Genomic DNA, 20,053 nt, shown 5'->3' with positions numbered 1-20,053 from the left:
ACGAAGGGAGCCCCGGCGCCGAAAACTTCGACGACCAAAGGGGGAACCATGGACAAGAGGCCGAGCGGATCCTTAGAGAAGGACTCCCTGGTGCCGAAAGACGCCGAAAGGCAAGGGTCGTCAAAGACAACCCAGGAAACGGGCCGATCGACGCTGAAAGAACGGTCGACGTCGACGCAAGTTTCGACGAAAAGACCCGCGGTCGACGCCGAAAGCATCTCCGAGATGGAGAAAAAGAAGAGGCGGCTCGAGGCCGAAATGGAGAACATCCTTCAAAGGAAGAAGGAGTTCGACGCCAAGATGAAGGAATTCAAGATTCCAACGGTTTCATCGGCGGACGTCGTCGAGGTCGAGGACGAATTCGACACCGAGGGACTGATGAGGGATCTCGAAGAGGAAGACGAGACCTATTATAACGAGGAAGCCGAGGAAGAAGACCAACAGTCGGTCTACGACTCGGCACCATCTACCAGCCACGAGATCGAATGGCAGGATCTCGACACCGAAAACCCGGAGGAGACCGTGGACACGTACCCTTCGAGGCCTTCGCCACCCGACGACATCGGGGTGTACAATATGGTGGTCAGGAGCGCAGCGACAGCCTTCGGCGTCAAACTCGACGAAGAGAAGCCGAAAGCCGATTTTCTCCTCGAGACCCTGCTCCTCATCCAGACGAGGAGCCAGTTCCTCCCCATGCTACAAAGCGTGATGAATCAGGGGAGAGAAGCCTTCAAGGAACCAGCGACCTGCCGGTCGATCACGCCCAGGACTGAGAAGAAGTATAAGCACTCTTCCCTGGACCCCCCTTACATCAAAGGTAGCGTGACCGCCGACTCCATCATAGCTTCCACGGCCAGGAGAAGGGCCAACGTACCAGCAACCTCGGGCCCACCACCTGATAAGAGAGCAGGAGGATAGACCTCACAGGAAGAAAGGTCGAGAGGAACGCCGCTATGCACTGGCGCATGGCGAATTCCAATGCTCTCCTCAATAGACACCAGTACCAGCACTGGGACGAGATGGGGGAGCTAGTAAAGCACCTCCCCGAAGAATACCGCCAGAGAGCCTCACACCTAGTAGATGAAGGCAAAAACCTCGCCAACTCCTGCATAAAGACGGCGTTGGACGGGGCAGAGACTTCAGCAAGACTCATGGCCATAGGGGTCACCGAGAGAAGGCATGCATGGTTAAGAATCTCGGGATTCAAACCGGAGGTGCAGAACAACATCCTTAGCACCCCCTTCAACGGAGAGACATTGTTAGGAGCAACAGTGGACGAGAAGCTCACCCAGCTGAAAAAAGAAAACGAAACGGCGAGGTCCATGGGGGCCCTTCAGCTGAGGGGGATGAGACGAGGCAACCCCTCAAGGAGACCCTACGGTAGGGGAGGAAACCAGCAGGGGCCGTCGCACCAGACGTTCCAGCAGGGTCAGCAGGGTGAAGGTCACGGACAGGGTCAACAGAAGCAAAACTGGCAGTACCAGCCTCGGGGGCCAGTCCTTTCGCGGGAGAGGGAACGGACGTGGCCAGAGAAGGAGAGGGGGGGACCAGCCCTCATCAAAGTGACTCAGCACGCAGGAGGACGCCTACCCTCGACATGCCCCCAGGGGTGAGGCGCGAAACAGTGACATCGAGGGGGAGAGAAGGATCAAAAGCCTACGAGCATACAACACCAGTAGGCGGAAGGCTGAGGTTCCACCTTCACGAGTGGCGGCGTATAACCACAGACAAGTGGATACTGAACATCATGCAGTACGGATACTGCGTAGATTTGGAAAAGAAACCGCCAAACAGGAAGCCAAAGGGAAGGCAAAGATCGGCTCAAGAACTGACCCTACTCAGAGAAGAAACACGGAAGCTTCTAGAAAAGAGAGCCATAGAGCCAGTGCCGTTCAGAGAACGCAACAAGGGGGTCTACTCAAACTACTTCGTGGTTCCGAAGGTAGACGGGAGCCTCAGACCCATCCTGGACCTGCGATACCTAAACAAGTTCATCAGAACGCAAAGGTTCAAGATGACTTCGCTGCAGGAGGTTCTGCCCCAAATAAGACACGGAGACTTCATGGTCACCGTGGACCTCAAGGATGCCTACCTGCACATCCCAATAAACAGAAGACACAAGGGACTTCTAAGGTTCAACATCGACCAGGAACACTACCAGTTCACAACCCTGGCATTCGGATTAAAATCGGCGCCAAGGGTTTTTACAAAATGCCTGTCGGCGGTCGCGGCCCACCTACGAAGGCAGGGGATACACGTCTACCCCTACTTAGACGACTGGCTGGTCAAGGCAAACTCACGCGAAAAGTGCGAGAGGCACGCAAAATTCGTAACAGACACTCTCACGAACCTGGGGTTCTCGATTCACTGGGGGAAGTCGTCGATGGAACCAGAGCAGGTGAAGATTTTCCTAGGGGCAAAAATCAACTCCCTGAACAGTACAGTGGTGCCCAGCGACAGGAGGACAGATGCCCTACTGAAGGAGACGCGGCTCTACCAGAAGGGGCGAGTTCTGACAGTGAGGTCAGTGAGCAAGATGATGGGGATGATGGCGTCGTGTATCCAGCTGGTGCCGAATGTACGCCTGCACATGAGACCATTCCAGGAATGGCTACAACAGCAATGGTCACAAGCAAACGGAAGCTGGGAGGATCTAGTGGTTGTTACGCACGCAGTGCAGGAGGAGATAACTTGGTGGAACAGGGACAACATGACAGCAGGGAGAAGCCTGACACCACCAAACCCAACAATGACCATTACCACGGACGCATCGCAAAAGGGATGGGGAGCGCACATGGACAACCTCAGAGTGAGGGGTCTGTGGGCTCCAGCAGATGCGGTTCGCCATATCAATTACCTCGAGTTGAAGACAATCCTGCTAGCCCTGAAGGCATTCCAGAGGCACCTGTACAACCAGAGGGTGTTGGTTCAAACAGACAACACCACGGCAATGTTCTACATCAACAAACAGGGGGGGACACAGTCGTTCCCTCTCTCCTCTCTGGCTCAGGAGATTTGGAGATGGGCCATACCTCTCAGGATAGATCTACTAGCAATTCACCTACCGGGGAAGGACAGTGTGGAGGCAGACTGGCTAAGCAGGCAGACCTCGGCATCGCACGAGTGGGAGCTCAATGGCCAGGAAACGGAGAAGCTTTTCCGGAGATGGGGAACTCCCACAATAGACCTATTTGCAACACGCCAAAATGCAAAATGCCAAAGCTTCGCGTCCAGGCAACCAGATCAGCAATCCCAGGGAAATGCCCTATGGATAAGCTGGTCGAGGACATTTGCCTACGCCTTTCCACCGATACCCCTGTTGCGCAGAGTGCTCGACAAGTGCAGAACCAGCAACGTGACTCTGATTCTAGTGGCTCTGCAGTGGGCGAGGCAGACATGGTTCTCACAAATTCAAGAAATGGCACAAGGCAATCCGTACAGGTTCGAGAGGAGAAAAGACCTGCTCTCAATGCAAAACGGAGAGGTCCTGCACCCAGAGCCAGAGACCCTCAACCTGGCGGCATGGCTCCTGAAGACCTAGAGTTCGCACACCTAAGATTGCCTCAGAGCACTATGCGAGTGCTACGGGAGGCAAGGAAACCAACTACACGAAAATGCTACAGCGCAAAATGGAAGAGATTCACGGTGTGGTGCAGGAAAAAAGGCCTGCAAAACAGAATGACAAGAGACTCAACAGTGCTGAGGTACCTCACACACCTTCTAAAGAGTAACCTCTGCTCGAGCTCCCTAAGGGTACACCTAGCGGCGATCGTTGCCTACACCAGAGGTGAAAAGGGTGGAAGTTTCTTCACCTCGCAGGTGGTGAAGAGATTCATGGAAGGAGCAAAAAGAATGGCCCCTCCGAAAAGGTTGCCGCCGCCGGCATGGAATCTAAACGTCGTTCTGACGGAGCTCATGAAGGCGCCGTTTGAACCCATTCACAAGGCCACTCTGCAAATATTGACGATGAAAACGGCCTTTTTAGTGGCCATAACCTCACTACGCAGGGTGAGCGAGCTTCAAGCGCTAACGCTACAGGAACCCTACATTCAGATTCACAAAGACAGGGTAGTCCTGAGGACGGACCCACACTTCATGCCCAAGGTGGTGTCGGCGTTCCACATGAATCCGAGTATTCAGATACCAAGTTTCTTCCAAAACCCGACTACAAACGCAGAAAAGGCCTTGCACACCCTCGATGCCAGAAGAGCGGTGATGCACTACATTGAGAGAACCAAGGAACTCAGGAAGTCGAAGCAGCTGTTTGTGTCCTTTGCTACTAGCTTCATGGGTAGGCCAGTGACTAAGGGCACTATCGCTAGGTGGATTGCCCTCACTATACAATTCTGCCACAAACAGGCTGGACAGGAGCTAGCGGAGGGGCCCCAGGCTCACTCCACAAGGAAGAAGGGGGCCACCGTTGCCTTCCTGGCGAACACGCCCATCCAGGACATTTGTCTCGCGGCAACTTGGGCATCTGTGCACACGTTCACGAAACACTACTGCGTGGACATTCAGATGAATAAGGAAGCACAGGTCGGACAGAAGGTGCACTAACACATTTTCAACGACCAACGCTCATCTTCCACCCAGCCACCACAAAATTAGGAAAACCGCTACAAAGTCTATGCACAGCATAGTGAATCCAGAAAGATTCACGCTGCAAAACGAATAGTTTCTTACCTGTCGGTGTAGTTTTGCAGCTTGAAGATCTTTCTGGATTCAGTAGCGAACCCACCCACCTCCGCCAGGAAGATGAGGCTGGAGGAAGAGGGGGTGAAATGGAAAAGATCAAAGAAATGAAAACGTACAGGAAAAATGGACAAGAAGGATTAAGCAATCGCCTAGGGTTTAAAAAAAAAAAAAAAAAAGAGAAAGGGGAAAAAAGAACCCGAAGATGGCGCCCCAAAGGTGGGACTTCCGCAGGAAGCACGATGACGTCACGGAAGGTGCACCAAATGGTGGTCGTCGCCGCCCACCTGGGCTACAAAAAAACAAAAAAAAACAAAAACAAAGAAAAGACTACGAATCCGGACCCAACCGCAAGATCGCGGAATAATACACAGCATAGTGAATCCAGAAAGATCTTCAAGCTGCAAAACTACACCGACTGGTAAGAAACTATTCGTTCCGCTGCATCGGGCTCTCAAATCGAGGCGTTGGTTTCGAGAGTGATGCCCCGATTCTACTTGCACAACCAGATGCATTGATTTCCCTGATGCAAGTGTCTGGGTCCACTTCCAGTAAACCAGGCACGGAGCAGGGGAAGGGGCTTTGATATTCATGAGTCTCAAGAAACAGGCGGCAAGCCAACAAGCCATTGGTGAACAATTGGATGTAAAGGCAGAGTCCAGCTCTCCTTCAATAGACTCTTAGAGGAGCTGGGCAGCACAAGAGAAAAGCTGGTCTTCCAGGTCAGCAGTCCAGCAGTTTTTCTGACAGAGTTTAATTGTAGATCCATAGGTGTCCTTGATTGTAGAGGGTAAGAGACCCAGTCTTCATACCAAGTTGTGCCTTTGAAATGGGGATGACTTCAGAGAATGGTCTTTGAAGTGCACACGGGTCTTATTTTCCCCACCCTGGTTCCAGACTGTCAGTAGGGGGTAATCAGCCCTTTGTGTGGTGTCAGGCCACTAACTGTAGAAGTGTGTCAGCTCTTCCCTCCCTTCCTGCCCAAGAAGAACCATAATGATGCAGATGTATGTAGGTGGGTCCTCAGACACACCCAGCCTTCCTGTGTTTGGGACTGTCTAGAGGAAATGCACAAAGTGTATCAGTCACCCACCCCAGACGTGTATTTGAGGCAAGCTGCAAGGCACACACAGCTAAGAGCAGAGAAATTGCCACTTTCTAAAAGTGGCATTTCTAAAATAGTAATGGTAAATCCAACTTTACCTGTAAAGAGGATTTATCATTACCATTCCAAAGATATAGAACATGATGCAGCTACTTCTTTCTCATCAGGAATTACACCTTTAACGTGTTTTAAGGAATTCCCAATGTTAACCTATGAAAGGAGTAGGCCACTCAGTAGTGAAAGACAAATGTAGCTGTTTGTCACTGCAAACCATGAAAGTACATGTCCTACCTTTTACGTGCACATCTCCCTATCCTTTGGGCTAACTTGGGCCTACCTTAGAGCTGCGTAGGTTGCTGTTGCCAAGGCTTGTTGGTGCTCCTGCCGGACACCGACCCCTCAGCACTTGAGATCCTTCGTGGGCTAGCTCGTATCTGGGCTCCTGGGTGTCCTCGACGTGTCCTGATCCCTGTGGCTGCAGAGTCAAGAACCCCCTCAACACACCTGAAGCACCTGACATCAGTGGGTACCTGTGGATTCCAACGAACACTGTTCTTCCTTCCAGCAGTGGCTCTTCTTCGAAGTCCTCCATTGAGATTGGCGGTTTCCGATGCCACTTCAGACCTATGCACCGGCTCCCCTGAGATAGGTAACTCTGGTACTGCCGTATCCACGGGTGGGGTGGCTCTCCAACCTCCTAACTTCCACAGGGTGTCTTTGAAGTCCACTGGGAAGGGTCCTTAAACTTTAAAACTTCAACCACGACTTCCCCATATAACTGAATGGATCACGCGGTCGTAGTCCCACACTGCTCCTGTCCCCCGTGGGGTCCCTACTTACTCACCTTTGGTGGTTCATTGGGTCCCCAGCGATTCTACGTACTCAAGACACTGTCTTGACTCAAGTCGTGGTTCTTATACCACTATTTTAGTATATGGTCTGGTCTCCCCCTGGAGCCCACTGTGCATTAGTGCTATTTACTATTGTTTCTATGCTACCGTACTGTCTGCTTTGTGATTATCTCCGTGTAGGAGATATTTTGTTGTAATAGTGTTATATTAATAAATACATATTTTTATAACTACTGCGTGGTTCTCCTTTCATTTAACCAATACTATAAGGTTGCATTCTGGTAAAACAAGCTGCTTAACATTCCTTCAATACTAAGCCTGAAGGCTGCTCTCCACAACTACCACTTGGATAGCTTTCTAAGGTTATCTTTGACCTCTTAAAGCACCATAAGGGTTGTTTGGACTGGTGCAAGGTGCCCATTTTAATTAGTGGACAGCATATACTAGGCCAACTTCTCACACTTCCTCTTCACTAGGATGAGTGTCAGTTTGGATTCTTGTGGAGCGCATTAAAATCTATCTTATGCCTCTCTATTGCATGTCTCCGCTGAAGGTATTGTGCCGATCAAAGCACCCAGTTAAGTCTAAAAAGCATTTCATGGGGCTACAGACCTCTTCCACCCAGGATATCCCTATTGCTTCCCGCTGCTTACTGCCAGTACGCCATTCGCTTAAGATAACCAAGTTCCACACTGGAGTAGTCTCGGGTCACATCTCCCCCATCTCCTAAATTAGTTTGTGCATGACTTGTGATCAGAATGTCCTTGTCTGTAAGGGACTTGCCAGCCCAGTCTGGTAATATATTAGCCCCCAATCTGACTGATTCTCTTCCCCATGCTTTTTTCACTTTTATTTTTCGTTCCCTCTTTCTTTCCCCCCAATTTCACTCTTTCTCTCTTTTTGTTCTCTCATATCAAAGGGGAAGGACATAAATAGGTAGATATCCCCCAGCTTAAACTTATTGAACTGTCCGTTTTCTTCAAAAGGACATAAAAGGAGTAAACTTAGTATGAGCTCTGTTGAAGGTTGGGGCTCCTCTGCGGTCCTTGCTGCCTGTCCCAGTGAAATGCTGGTTTATAACTAGGTATTGGTTTGCAGGTGTCCAGCTGTACGCATTTGGATGGCTAGACCACAGTTCAGAAATTAGCAATAGGCCTCTTGACCCCTCCTTCAGGTCTCCGGTGAACTCTTGGTAAGCTCTCCATGGAACAGCTTATTGACTAACAAGAACTTAAAATAGGTGTGGTGTTTCTTTCATGCCCTGGTTCTGATATACACCTTTACGTTTTCTGATTTGATGAAACTCTAACTAAAATTCAAGACTGTCTCTCCAAGGAACAGCAAGCTTTTGCACACGTGCTTCGTGAAGCTGGCGTGTACCACTGATTAGAGCAAGAAAAGTAAATCTGCACAAGTGGAAGTATTCCCCGTTAACTGGAGGTGACAGCCCGCCCCATCAGAAATAGACCAAGATCATGGTCCGTGTAAAGCTGCGCCAGGAGTTTCCAGAAAGGGCACCATACGAACTACCACCGTAGAAATGGGTCCTATAGACAGTGGGAAGTGGTTATGCCGCTTGAGTCCCAAACCCTTTAGATTGTCCTAAAAACTCAAAATGAATGGACAATCCTCTTGCAGCATTGATCCAGGAAGTGCCCGACATGTTGGCAACAGATGTAAGGGAGGTCGCGCCTAAAGAGGCTTGGTTTTGAGGTCACAGCCTGCTGGTCTGCGGTGCGGATGGAGTCTGCAGCTGTGCTCAAGATGCTCTGGTTGTTGAGGTCAGCGATGCTCAGCTCTTGCATGTACCTGTTTTCCTCTCCACTGATTCCATACAACTCTTACCCGGGAGTCGGGTGCTACTCAGGTCTAAGTTGTTCTGGAGGTTTTATTGTGATTTAATTGTGAAGTTGTGTCTCTCTGTTGGGAACGTACTACTTTAATGAAAGTTGCTAGATGAATGTTCATCCAGCCCTCCACTGCTGCCCATTGTTAGGCTTACTTACCCCTCAGAGAGGACCCTCCCTCAGGGTCAGCCGGTCTATGCTGCTCTCCCAATATCTCCATTGTGAACAGGACTTGGTGTGGCTGACCTTTGACCTCTTATCCTAAGTGGCGCTACCCGTACATACAGCACATTATTGCCTGTCCTTTCAGCAACCTAATTTAACTCACACAATATGAATTCACCGATGTTACTTTTACAAATGAGCCAAAAGATTTAGCGTAGTTGCAAGGCGGTTAGGTAGTAAAACCTTGTAATGTGGACACAACTGTTTAAAAACAAACAAAAAAAAACATATAATCTTAAGAAATAGCTTTACATGTTGTCATATTTTGGCTGAACTAGGAAAGGGGACTTGCGGAAGACTGGTAGTGAGTGTCCCCCTCCCCCACACCAAGTAAATATTGTTCTGAAGTTAATCAGTCACCCACTCCTAGAATATATTGTTCTGTTGTTAACCAGTATTTGTACAGAACAAGTTTAGTCTGAAATCATAAACAATTAAATAATTTTGGTGTATTAATTTCTTTTAAACTAGTTTGTCTCGAAATGCACAGGAATCAATCTGCAAAAACATTTCTAGGGAGGAGCCACATTTAGTTATTCTGGAATGTCAGTCAAAAATAGCTGTTCATTGAAATTTTGTATTTAATCATCTTTATGTGAATCACTTCCTTTTATTAATGGAACCTAATTGTATGAAGTTTTAGACAATTTGTATTTTGGGATTGAACAGAGTATCTCCTGTATACTACAGTTTTTAATGTGGGAGATTTCCAATTGCTTTAGTAAGCAAACTTAGACCTCTACTCTACCGGCATAGACTGTGGTCCAGTGATGAGCTGACCCCACATAGGCTTACAGTGATGAGCTGACCCCACATAGACTTACAGTGATGAGCTGACCCCACATAGGCTTCCCCTTGTGGAATGAATACGTCCCAGTGTCTGCTTGAACATTTCTTGGCTAAGGTCTACTAAGGAAATGATCTTTCGGCTCGACTTAGCTGCACTTTGGAACTCTCCTTCTGCTGCCGCCCAAACTTCCAGAGATTTGGTAAAAGACAGACTTAAGGCTTTTTTGTGGGAAGAGGATCTGGGGATATGCAAATCGGGCAGTCTGACAGATTTCTTAATCTCAAAGTGGTTCCATCTTGTGAGCCTTTTTCGGATAAGATCGCTACCCATTAATAGTTTTTGTTTCTGTTGGGGAACCAATTACTGCACTTTTTATGCCCATCTTGCAGCCTAGAGACTGCATCTTTCCTCAGCAATTTCTCACAAGAAGTGGATTACATCAATGAGTCATTCACTAGTTTCAGGTGAATAGAACATGTGTTGAGAATCATGAGATCTGATATGAATATCTTTATTAGTGTCTAAGTTTTTATTCCTCCTTATTGCACTTAAGTTGATTAGTGATCCAATGTGCTAGATTTTTAGCTGTGCCGGAGCTTCTGGAATTTATTTTGCACTTATTGTACCTTTGCACTACATGACCATGTAGGTGCAGTTCATTTGATTGATGATCATTACTTGACTGCTATCTTACATTTTATGACCTTTTATGTGCACATGATTGTTGATTAGGCGTTGCTTATAAATGGTTTTTACTCTCTTTTAATGTGAAACATATTGAAATCTTGTATTTTCCCATCGAGTTGTGATTGCCTTTCTGTGCAGAGGTGATTTGTCTTTTAATTTGAGCTCGAAGGATGCAGTGTTATGTCCTTTTTGTGTCTTGATTTTACCTTGATTGTAATGATCTTTAGGCGATTGCTTTACTGTGATGTATGTTTGTTTTTAAGGAGTTTTGAATCCGAAATAAACTATATTGATTGATGTTGGGACTGTGGTGTTGCAGCTTTATCCCTGTTGAAGGCCTCTGGAAGTGACCGCAGAGTTGTGAAACACGTTGCGGTTTTGTTTCATTTTTTGATAGAAACAATTTTAAATGTGGAATTTGATTCTGATGTTGGGTGAAGAGCTAATTCTCCACAGTGACTAATCTAGCGCATTCTTCATCATAAAAAAATTGATCTGGTGGCCAAAAGCGAAGCTCGCATGATACTGAAGCTCTGCAGGGGTTATTGTTTTTAGGTGACTTGAAAATAGAAAGACTTACAGTAAATCTTTAGTGAACTAAAAATAGGTGTCCTACACTCAACCTTATTATTTATTCCCCTACTGTAAATATCTTCTGGAGCTGTTTACCTTCACTTTTATATTTGCCACCATGCAATGCCCTATCAGTACAGAGGCCTGCCGACTATCCGGAAAATCCCCTGAAACTATAGTACACCAAATCTGCATATGTGAATCAATCTTAGAGGTGTGGAAATATGGATTTTTATGATCAGTTATGTCCCCTATCTTGGACCCCAACGGTTTCATGTATAAGTCACACGTACATGTATGTTCCCTCCAGTTCCAGTTATGAAGACGCAAACACATGTGCGTCCACCGTCAACATGTCCTCTTTCAGATCCGCCATGAATGGGCCGGATATTCTATTCCTAAGTATGAAAGGCCACCGGCTTTATGTGGTTCATTTATCCCATTTTACAGTCCAGGCGAGTAGGCCCTGATTCTGCCATTAAGCCTTTTCCTGCCTTCTGCCGCTGAAAGCCCCAGTCTGAGCTCGCATCTGTATCCATGAACTTTGTCCTACTCCCTGCGCGGCTAACGGTGCCTGACTCGGCCTGTCTGCCTGCCAAAAACTGTATTTCACCTTCAAGATTATCTGCTCTGCTCCGCTCCCCATCCAATGCATTCCTGTCTAGTAGTTTAAGTAAACATTCTTCCAGCTACCGAGCAAAAGGCCCGGTTTCTCTGTCTTTATGCAAGTAATTCATAGCCCTGTTACTATGGAAGATTTCTGCCCTTGCATCTCATGTAGACACTTAGACGCTTGTACACACACTCATAGTCAGTATAGAATAGATTTTGTTCGAGAGACCTTTCCTTTTGGATAACATAGTTCTTTAAACATAGGATGTTAGATATGATTTGGGATTAGGTTGACTTGACCCCCCAGACTTTTGTCTCCACATGTAGAGCTAAATGTCAAGTCCCCTTCACCCCCTAGTTGCACGTCAAATCACACGTCATGCTGCTGCGCGCGCATCTCTGCCAAGTATTTTTGCTGACATTGCGAAATTCTTTCATGGGACCACCCATTTGTGACATCATACCTAATGACGTTCTTTAGTTACGCCTAGTTACACCCATTTTAGTTACGCATGTATGTCTTTATCTCTGTTATCAACTGTTACGCCTCCTGCATCTGTTTCACTGTAATGCCTCTTCTATAAAAATGATTACCTGTCAATAAAGTATTGTCTTTCACTTCCTGAACCTTCGTGGTGATGGAATATGGAACCCACAATTCGAATTGTTGTTGGAATAAAGCCCGTTCCGAATCTCTAATACCACGGATTCTGCCTCTTATTTTACTGAGCTATTCTTATTAATTTTCCGCATCAAATTAAGTACCGGTAATTAAATTATTTACCACATATATGGCGCCCGAATAGGGACACTTTCTCATCTCACGCGCCGGAGGTGCGTTGCAGGCCCGGTCTCCTGCCACAGCTGGACGGACAACAACGCGTACCCACAGGATTTCCTGTATCTCCCTCCTGCCGAGCGGGGGTAACTGAGGCTGCGATCAACACCCAGACGAGGCGGTGAGAAGTGCGAAGTATCCCGACCAGAGCCTAGCTGAGAGAGCAAGATCCGAGGTATACAGAGGCCCACCAGGTTCCGAAGTTCCGAAGTGTCGAGTCGAGTCCAGTCCGGTTCAAGTCCAGTTCAGTTCAGTTCCGAGGCCTTCCGTTCCGAGCTACCCGGTGAGTACCATTGCCGGGGAGGCGTTCTGACGTGCACATAGGTTGTGCCGGTCAAGACGGGTTTGGGTACACAAATCCGGTCTGCACTGTTTCAGCAGTGTATCTGTACTGTTCAGCAGTATATCTAGTATGTCTAGTATATAATTCAGAATTACCTAGTTAGTGCCGAGTATTATGCTTAGTGACTAGTTCCCTAAATGGCCATCATTGTTGTTCATTAAATGTTAAATGTTAAATGTTTTAAATACGTTCTGCATATTGTGGTGTGAATGACTGTTCATTATTGTGTTTTGTTGTATTAAACGTGTTCAAAATTAGGTATCAGATCAGTTCTCAATATGCCGCTCTTTTCGAAATTAAGACAGATCAAAACTAGAAAAGGGGTACTCGAAGAAGCTGTTCCCATTCCTCCTAGGGACACTCCAGGGTACTTCATGTATCATAAACATGGCCTAGACGCCATATTATTTCTTGATTTATGGGTAGACTACACCAAGGAATTACCAGAAAGTCAGAGGTGGCCCGCAGCTGGGACCTGGGATGCAGATTGCATCATGAAAGTAGAGGAAGAATTATGGAAAAAGAAAGCTAGACAATCACAGAAAGATGCCATTGAATTATGGCGTAAAGAATCATATAGACGTACAGAAAAAGCACTCAGACAGGAAGAGAAAAGTAAGGAGAATTCAAATAAAGTCCGAGAAAATCTATTAATTGAAGAAGGTACCCGAGTAAAATCAGAACAAGAGACAGACAAAGAAATGCCCTTATGAATGGTATGTATCCTCTTCTGGCCGAAGGGTTACCTAAGGCTACTCCGGAGATACCAAAAGACTTGCCACCTCCATTGTTTCCGATAAAAGCACATCCCAAAGGGCATCCCAGAACCGCAGAAGATGTTTTCCTTTCCTCTTATTTAGACGACGCAGCTCCCGAGTATGCTAATACTGCACCACATAGACCGCCTGCCGAGGGGGTTCAACGCCAAGACCCTCCTCCGTCTGTACCTCCGCAACAACAAACTCCGACACAAGTTCCGGCAAGCACATCTGTTTCTACAGCTGTATCCACACCTATGGTTGCTATATCACGTTCAACGAATCCTTTCACATCCAGCACCCCAGGCGGTGCTACAGGAGGTACAACAAACATTTTTTCCACGCCACCCAGAGTAAATAAACTTTCCTTTCAAGAATTAGCCCACCAACGTACGCCCAAACTAGTAACTCCCGACATGCTTAAGGAACTTCTAGTAGATTGTAGATATGATCCTGTGCCCGGCAAAGAGGACGAAATGCTGCTGGCATCATTACGTATCCGACGAGCTGCAATATATTTAGGGAGGCTACCAGGAATGATTACACATTTAGAAAATATATATCACTTTGTCCAGTCAGGGCGAGATTCTGAAAGTATTAATAGAGCCATGGAGTACCAGAAAGTGGAGATACAGGGGGAACTGTTACGTTTCCTCATAAATTGTGTGATCTGAAATCAAGACCGACCAGGGGTAAATCCGGAAGAAATGCGAATTCTTACCACATGGAGTCGAAATATATCAGAGGGGAGACATGATAAACTATTAAGTATAGTAGCTATGTGCCGAAAGATCCGCAAAGAAGTAGAACGAATACACGAAGAAAGATTAGCGGTAGACCAGCCTGAACAAAACGAGGAGGAGGAAGAATTGGAACTGCCCACAGGACAGTTAGAAACCATGGCCTATGTAGGTAGAGGAAGATCTTGTAATAATACTAGATGCTTTACTGATCCGATACGTCCGATACGTCCAGATAATAACAGAAATTTCCAAACCCCTATAATAAATATAAGGTCCCCCGAACATTCGTTCCAAGCCGCTGACAAATTACTCCGAGAACGAAGGGGTTATCATATACTCGATTCTATGGACGAACAAGAATTAGCCAGGTCAGCCGTTCACTGGGTTGACAGTCCCGGAAAATATAGTGATGATACACTAGCGCACACGTTTTTGAACCTCACCCCAGATGAACAGCGTTTAGCTGGTATCTATATGATTCAACAACTCCTTATATTATATAAAAGCCAACACTCCGATCCTGGTCCCTTACCTGATATCTTGACTGAATTACTCACGAATAAATGGAGAGGTTCAGGTACTGAGTTAATTAGAGAAATACTAGAATCTAGAAAGCAGTACATTCTTTTTGTATGCCCCGAACATGTCTCACTGCCCATCAAGGAAAGAACGACGTATTACATGGATAGACAGAATCCCTTACGCGAAGTGCACCCGATAAAAGGTGATGACAATCAGTTTAAACGTGTGTTTGTATACACACCCATATCTAAAATAGAACTATTAGAAATGAAGAAAGTGGTACCCAGTCATGACAAAGACCCAGCGGGTTTCCACCGTGAAATTAAAGACATGTTGCTCATGGGAGAGTATACCTATCCCGACATTATGAAAATATTAAAGGTATTAATGCCTGCGGGCATTTACGAAAAACTCAAGGAAAAGGATTGGGAGGTGGGAGACCAAAAGATAGATTGGACAGCATTAGAAAACGAAGAAACAGCTCGAGGTCCAGGTTTAGGGCTTGGGGAAAAGACCAAAACACTACCAGGTTTACTAGTACAGGTACTGCCACGTTTATTAACTACGAAAAAGGAAGACTGGGGTGCAATATCAGCCTGTAAACAAAAGCAAGATGAAGACACTAGTGATTTCTATGCCCGATTCGAAAAATGTTTTGGTATAAATAGTGGAATAAAAGCAAGTAGCGAATCGTATCCACATCTGTTTGTGACAAAATTAGTTGAAAATTCCTTGCCCCAAGTTAAGAATAGAGTATTGAAATTCGAGAGTACCTGGCAAGGTAACACTCCGTCACAAATGTTACAAATGCTACAGTACCATCACAATAGAATTAGAGAGGAACAAGAACATGAACAAAGACGCATGAAAGACACGAAAATGAAAATGCTAGTTTCCCAGACGGTTCCAGCTGACGGTCATAAAAAGGGTATGACACAGTCCAGTGTCTCAGCAGGTCCTGTAAAAGGGACATGCAACTATTGTAAACAGCCAGGTCATTATGTACACGATTGTCCAGTTTTAAAACATAATATCGCCATAGGTAATACAAAAGAAAGACCACGGCCACTTAGACAGGATCAGAACCAACAAGGAGCCCCGCAGCATGCACAGTCCATGCCAGCTCCGCAACAGTCTATGCCAGCTCCACCACCGCAGCCTATTGCTGCCACACAAACAACGACACAACAGATGTACCAGACCGCACAGTATGACTATCCTGATTATCAACGATACTCATGAAACAGCCTAGAGAGGGAAGTTGGCTTACCCCTTATCGAGGTCCCTGTAGATCAAGAAGGACCTTATGTACACAGTGAACTATTAGGCCAAGATAGAAAATTTTTACTTGATACAGGGGCAAGCCGAACAACCATAAAACGTAGTGAAGTTCCAGGGGCACCCCTCTCAGGCTCACAGAATATTTCCCTTGGTTTTTCAGGAAAACCTATCATTAACGAAGTATCACAGCCTCTTCCACTTACGATTGGTCCCTTGACACGAACTACAGATTTATTGCTTACTAAATCATGTCCAGAAAACCTGTTAGGTATAAAAACATTGAAAGCTCTAGGAGCTATAATATGTTGTTCTCCGGAAGGAGTAAGATTGTTTTTACGTGATTTCAAAGGGCACTATGTGTCCCAAGACATGGATCACCGACTGCAGACTTTACCCACACATTTATGGGCACAAGGCCCTACAGATGTTGATTGCATGAACATTACACCATATCGAGTCACACTAAAGACAGGAGTGGTACTACCACGAATGCGACAATACAAGTTACCCCCAGATGCTGTAGTGGCTTTACTGCAAATCATTGACTAGCTTATTACCCAAGGAGTGGTTGTGGAAACCGACTCCAATGTATGCAATTCCCCGATAATTCCGATTCTTAAACGAACTGATCCAAAAGCTCCGCCAGTATATCGATTGGTTATTGATCTGCGCGAATTAAATAAATGCATTGTACCACAATACCCCGTAGTCCCAGACATTTCTTCATTACTGACAGCCATTGATTCCGAAGCAACATTCTTTACTGTAATTGATCTCAAGAATGCCTTTTTCAGCGTCCCAATAGATCCGGAAAGCCAATACTTGTTCGGATTTAGTTTAAATGGACGAAGCTTTAAATTCACACGCGCACCTCAAGGATTCACAGAAAGCCCCAGCATCTATAGCCAAGCACTGAAACGAGAACTTGACAGTATCCACATGCCAGTCAACACTGCTCTGCTTCAATATGTCGATGATCTGCTGATCACCGCTAGAAGCGATCCTGAATGTGAAAAAGCCTCACTGACGGTTTTACATTTTCTGGCCGAAAAGGGGCACAAGGTGTCCCCTTCTAAACTGCAATTCTGTGTCCAGCGAGTTGTTTACCTTGGGCACTCGCTGTCCAAGGAGGGAAGGCAGCTTACACCCGATCGCATCCAGTTAATTGCTAACATGCCAATACCCAAGACACAAAAGGAGGTACGGGCTTTTATAGGCCTCACTTCATATTGTAGGCAGTGGATCCCTCAGTATGCATTTCTAGCAAAACCACTCATTCAGTTGACAACACAGGAGGCAGCCACATCGACTGTCCTCCCTTGGACTCAGGAACATACACAAGCTTTTGAAAGCCTAAAGAAAGCTTTATGTCAAGCACCTGTTTTAGCAACACCATGTTACAATAAACATTTTACGCTCTTTGTTACAGAACGCGAAGGTACTGCCTTGTCAGTACTCACACAGGAAGAAGCAGGATCACACAAACCATGTGCTTATTTTTCTAGTACATTAGATCCCGTAGCTCAGGCTCTGCCTGCGTGCCTGAAATCAGTGGCAGCAACAGCTTTAGCAATCAGACAAAGTGATGCCATAGTGTTAGGACATCCATTGACAGTACAAATACCACACGCAGTAGAGGTTCTCTTGAACCGAACGCAAACACAACACTTGACTATAGCAAGACTCACCGGTTACGAATTAACATTGTTTCAGCCACACATAGAAATCAGACGTTGTAATACGTTAAATCCTGCCACACTTTTGCCAGTAAACGGAACAGACCCACTAGCACATGATTGTATTGAAGTTATTACTATCACGACGAAACCCAGACAAGACTTGACAGACGTCCCATTGTCAGATCCAGACCTGACGTTGTATGTAGATGGTTCATGTATGAGAACAAGTACAGGAGAGCTAGTGGCCGCGTATGCAGTCACAACGGACACTGAAGTCATTGAAACAAATTGCATAAATACCTTGTCAGCTCAAGCAGCAGAGCTCATCGCTCTGACACAAGCCTGTATTCAAGCCACAAATAAGAAAGTCAACATATACACTGATTCACGTTATGCATTCGGAGTTGTACATGACTTCGGCGTGCTGTGGCGAGAGAGAGGTTATTTAACTTCTCACGGTGCCCACATTCAGCACGGACCCCTCATTCATGCCTTATTAGATGCAATACATCTACCCACTGCAATATCAATTATGAAATGTAAAGCTCATACGAAAGTTATTGATATCATTTCCCAAGGCAATGATCTAGCTGACAGAACAGCTAAACAGACTGCTCAAACTCACACATCTGACATGACAAAGACAATAGTTCCGACACCAACACATTGCATGACGGTTAAGGATCCCGCTCTTGACGTAATTGACATACAGACACATGCTACACCAGATGAAATAAAGAAATGGACTGAATTAGGAGGGATCCAAACGGATCAAGGATGGATGACGAAGGAAAAATCTGTATGGTTCCTTCCTGACTCTATGGTTCAAGTTATCATTAATACAATACATAGTCCAGCGCACCTAGGAGAGAAAGCTATGCTAGACAGCATTCAACACATTTGGTTCAACAAACATTTACGAGCAGCAGCTAAACAAAAAGTTCGTACCTGTATGATCTGTTGTCAGTTCAACCCAGGTAAAAGCATTCCCGTAGAACAGGGTGGATTTCAGCCTCCTGATCACCCTTTTGAAGTCCTCCAGATGGATTATATCCAGATGGAACGATGTCGAGGATTCAAATATGTTCTCGTAGTTGTCTGTGCTCTTTCCCGTTGAACAGAAGCATACCCGGTTTCAGATTACACTGCCCCGACTACTGCCAAACAGTTAGTTCGAGAATTCTTCCCACGGTACGGTTTACCACGTGTTGTCTACTCAGATAACGGCCAGCCGTTCTCATCCGAACTAATGAAACACGTTTCACTTTTGTTAGGCTATCAATGGAAATTTCACTGTGTCCGACACCCCGAGGCAGCAGGTCTAGTGGAACGACATAATCAAACTCTGAAAATTAGATTGTCCAAAATATGTAGAGAGAAAGGTGTTGATTGGGTAGTAGCCTTACCAGTTGCACTCTTTTACATGAGAATGGTAGCGCACTCTCGAACAGGGCTATCCCCTTATGAGGTGATCTTTGGCAGACCACCAAATATGTGGGGGACGCCTATACCACGCAAAATAACTGATGTTGACTGTAATATGCTGACAGATTACCTGGCTTCCTTGATGTCTGCACTACAATCTTGTCGTTCACAGGTAGCTGCAGCCTTTCCCGACAACACCGAGGTGAAACCCCATGACGTAGTTCCCGGGGACCTGGTGTTAGTGCGGAATTTTGACCGGAAGACTCAGCTGGATCCTAGGTGGAAATCGCCTCAACTTGTACTGCTCACCACGAGGACAGCCGTGAAGATCGAAGGTCGCAAAGGTTGGATACATTCAAGTCATATCAAGAAATTTCATGGACTACCGTCTGATGTAAACGATACACCTCGCGTGTCTTCACTGATTGACTCAAAGCTTCCTTTGATTGAACAGAGTGATAAGGAACTATACAAACTAAAATTACGGTCTAATAAGTCAGACAATTTGATTGTTTAAGTCCTCTCCAAGGTGAATCGGTCGAATTTGTCTCTGACATGTATCCCCTAGACCTGAATAGAGAAAGAAACCGAAAGATGCAGTTGAAAAAGCATGCGTACTGTAAATCACTGCGTAGTCATTGCACAGTGACGTTATTAATTTTGTTTTTCTTAAGTCTTTTAATAATCGCTGCAAGTATATTGTTGCACATATGTTATCCTATTTCTAAACGTATTTACAATGTTACTGCTGAACATTCTTTTAGTGAATTACCCCCGCATGAGTTGTCCTATAGATTTGCGCTGCGCAATAACACTTTTATTAGTATGTTACATCATTCCCATCAGACTAGCAATGCTACAAATTGTTGGATATGTGGCCGACTCCCTCCCTATCAGAACTATAAGGGAATTCTGCCTCTCTTTCCATATCCGTTCACACACAATGGCTCCTGTGGAGCATGGTTTAGTTTAATTAATTCCTTAGATTCAAATTCAGTAACTTATCAAGACCATTGGGTATGGGGAAACCTAAACCTAGTTTTACTCAGTCTGCTACCCTGACAAGGAGGGACTTCCCAAAA

At 45.9% G+C, this 20,053-nt stretch overlaps 1 protein-coding gene across 2 annotated transcripts in view; it reads left to right on the top strand.

Moving 5' to 3' along the window:
* Positions 1-20,053, top strand: part of FAM50A (family with sequence similarity 50 member A) — a 179,211-nt gene that overhangs the window by 28,028 nt on the left and 131,130 nt on the right. The window lies entirely within an intron of this gene.

This window comes from Triturus cristatus, chromosome 10, assembly GCF_964204655.1.
Source record: "Triturus cristatus chromosome 10, aTriCri1.1, whole genome shotgun sequence".
NCBI classification, from domain to species: domain Eukaryota; kingdom Metazoa; phylum Chordata; class Amphibia; order Caudata; family Salamandridae; genus Triturus; species Triturus cristatus.
Note: the sequence above shows the minus strand (reverse complement) of the source record. Positions and strands in the feature narration are given on the sequence as shown.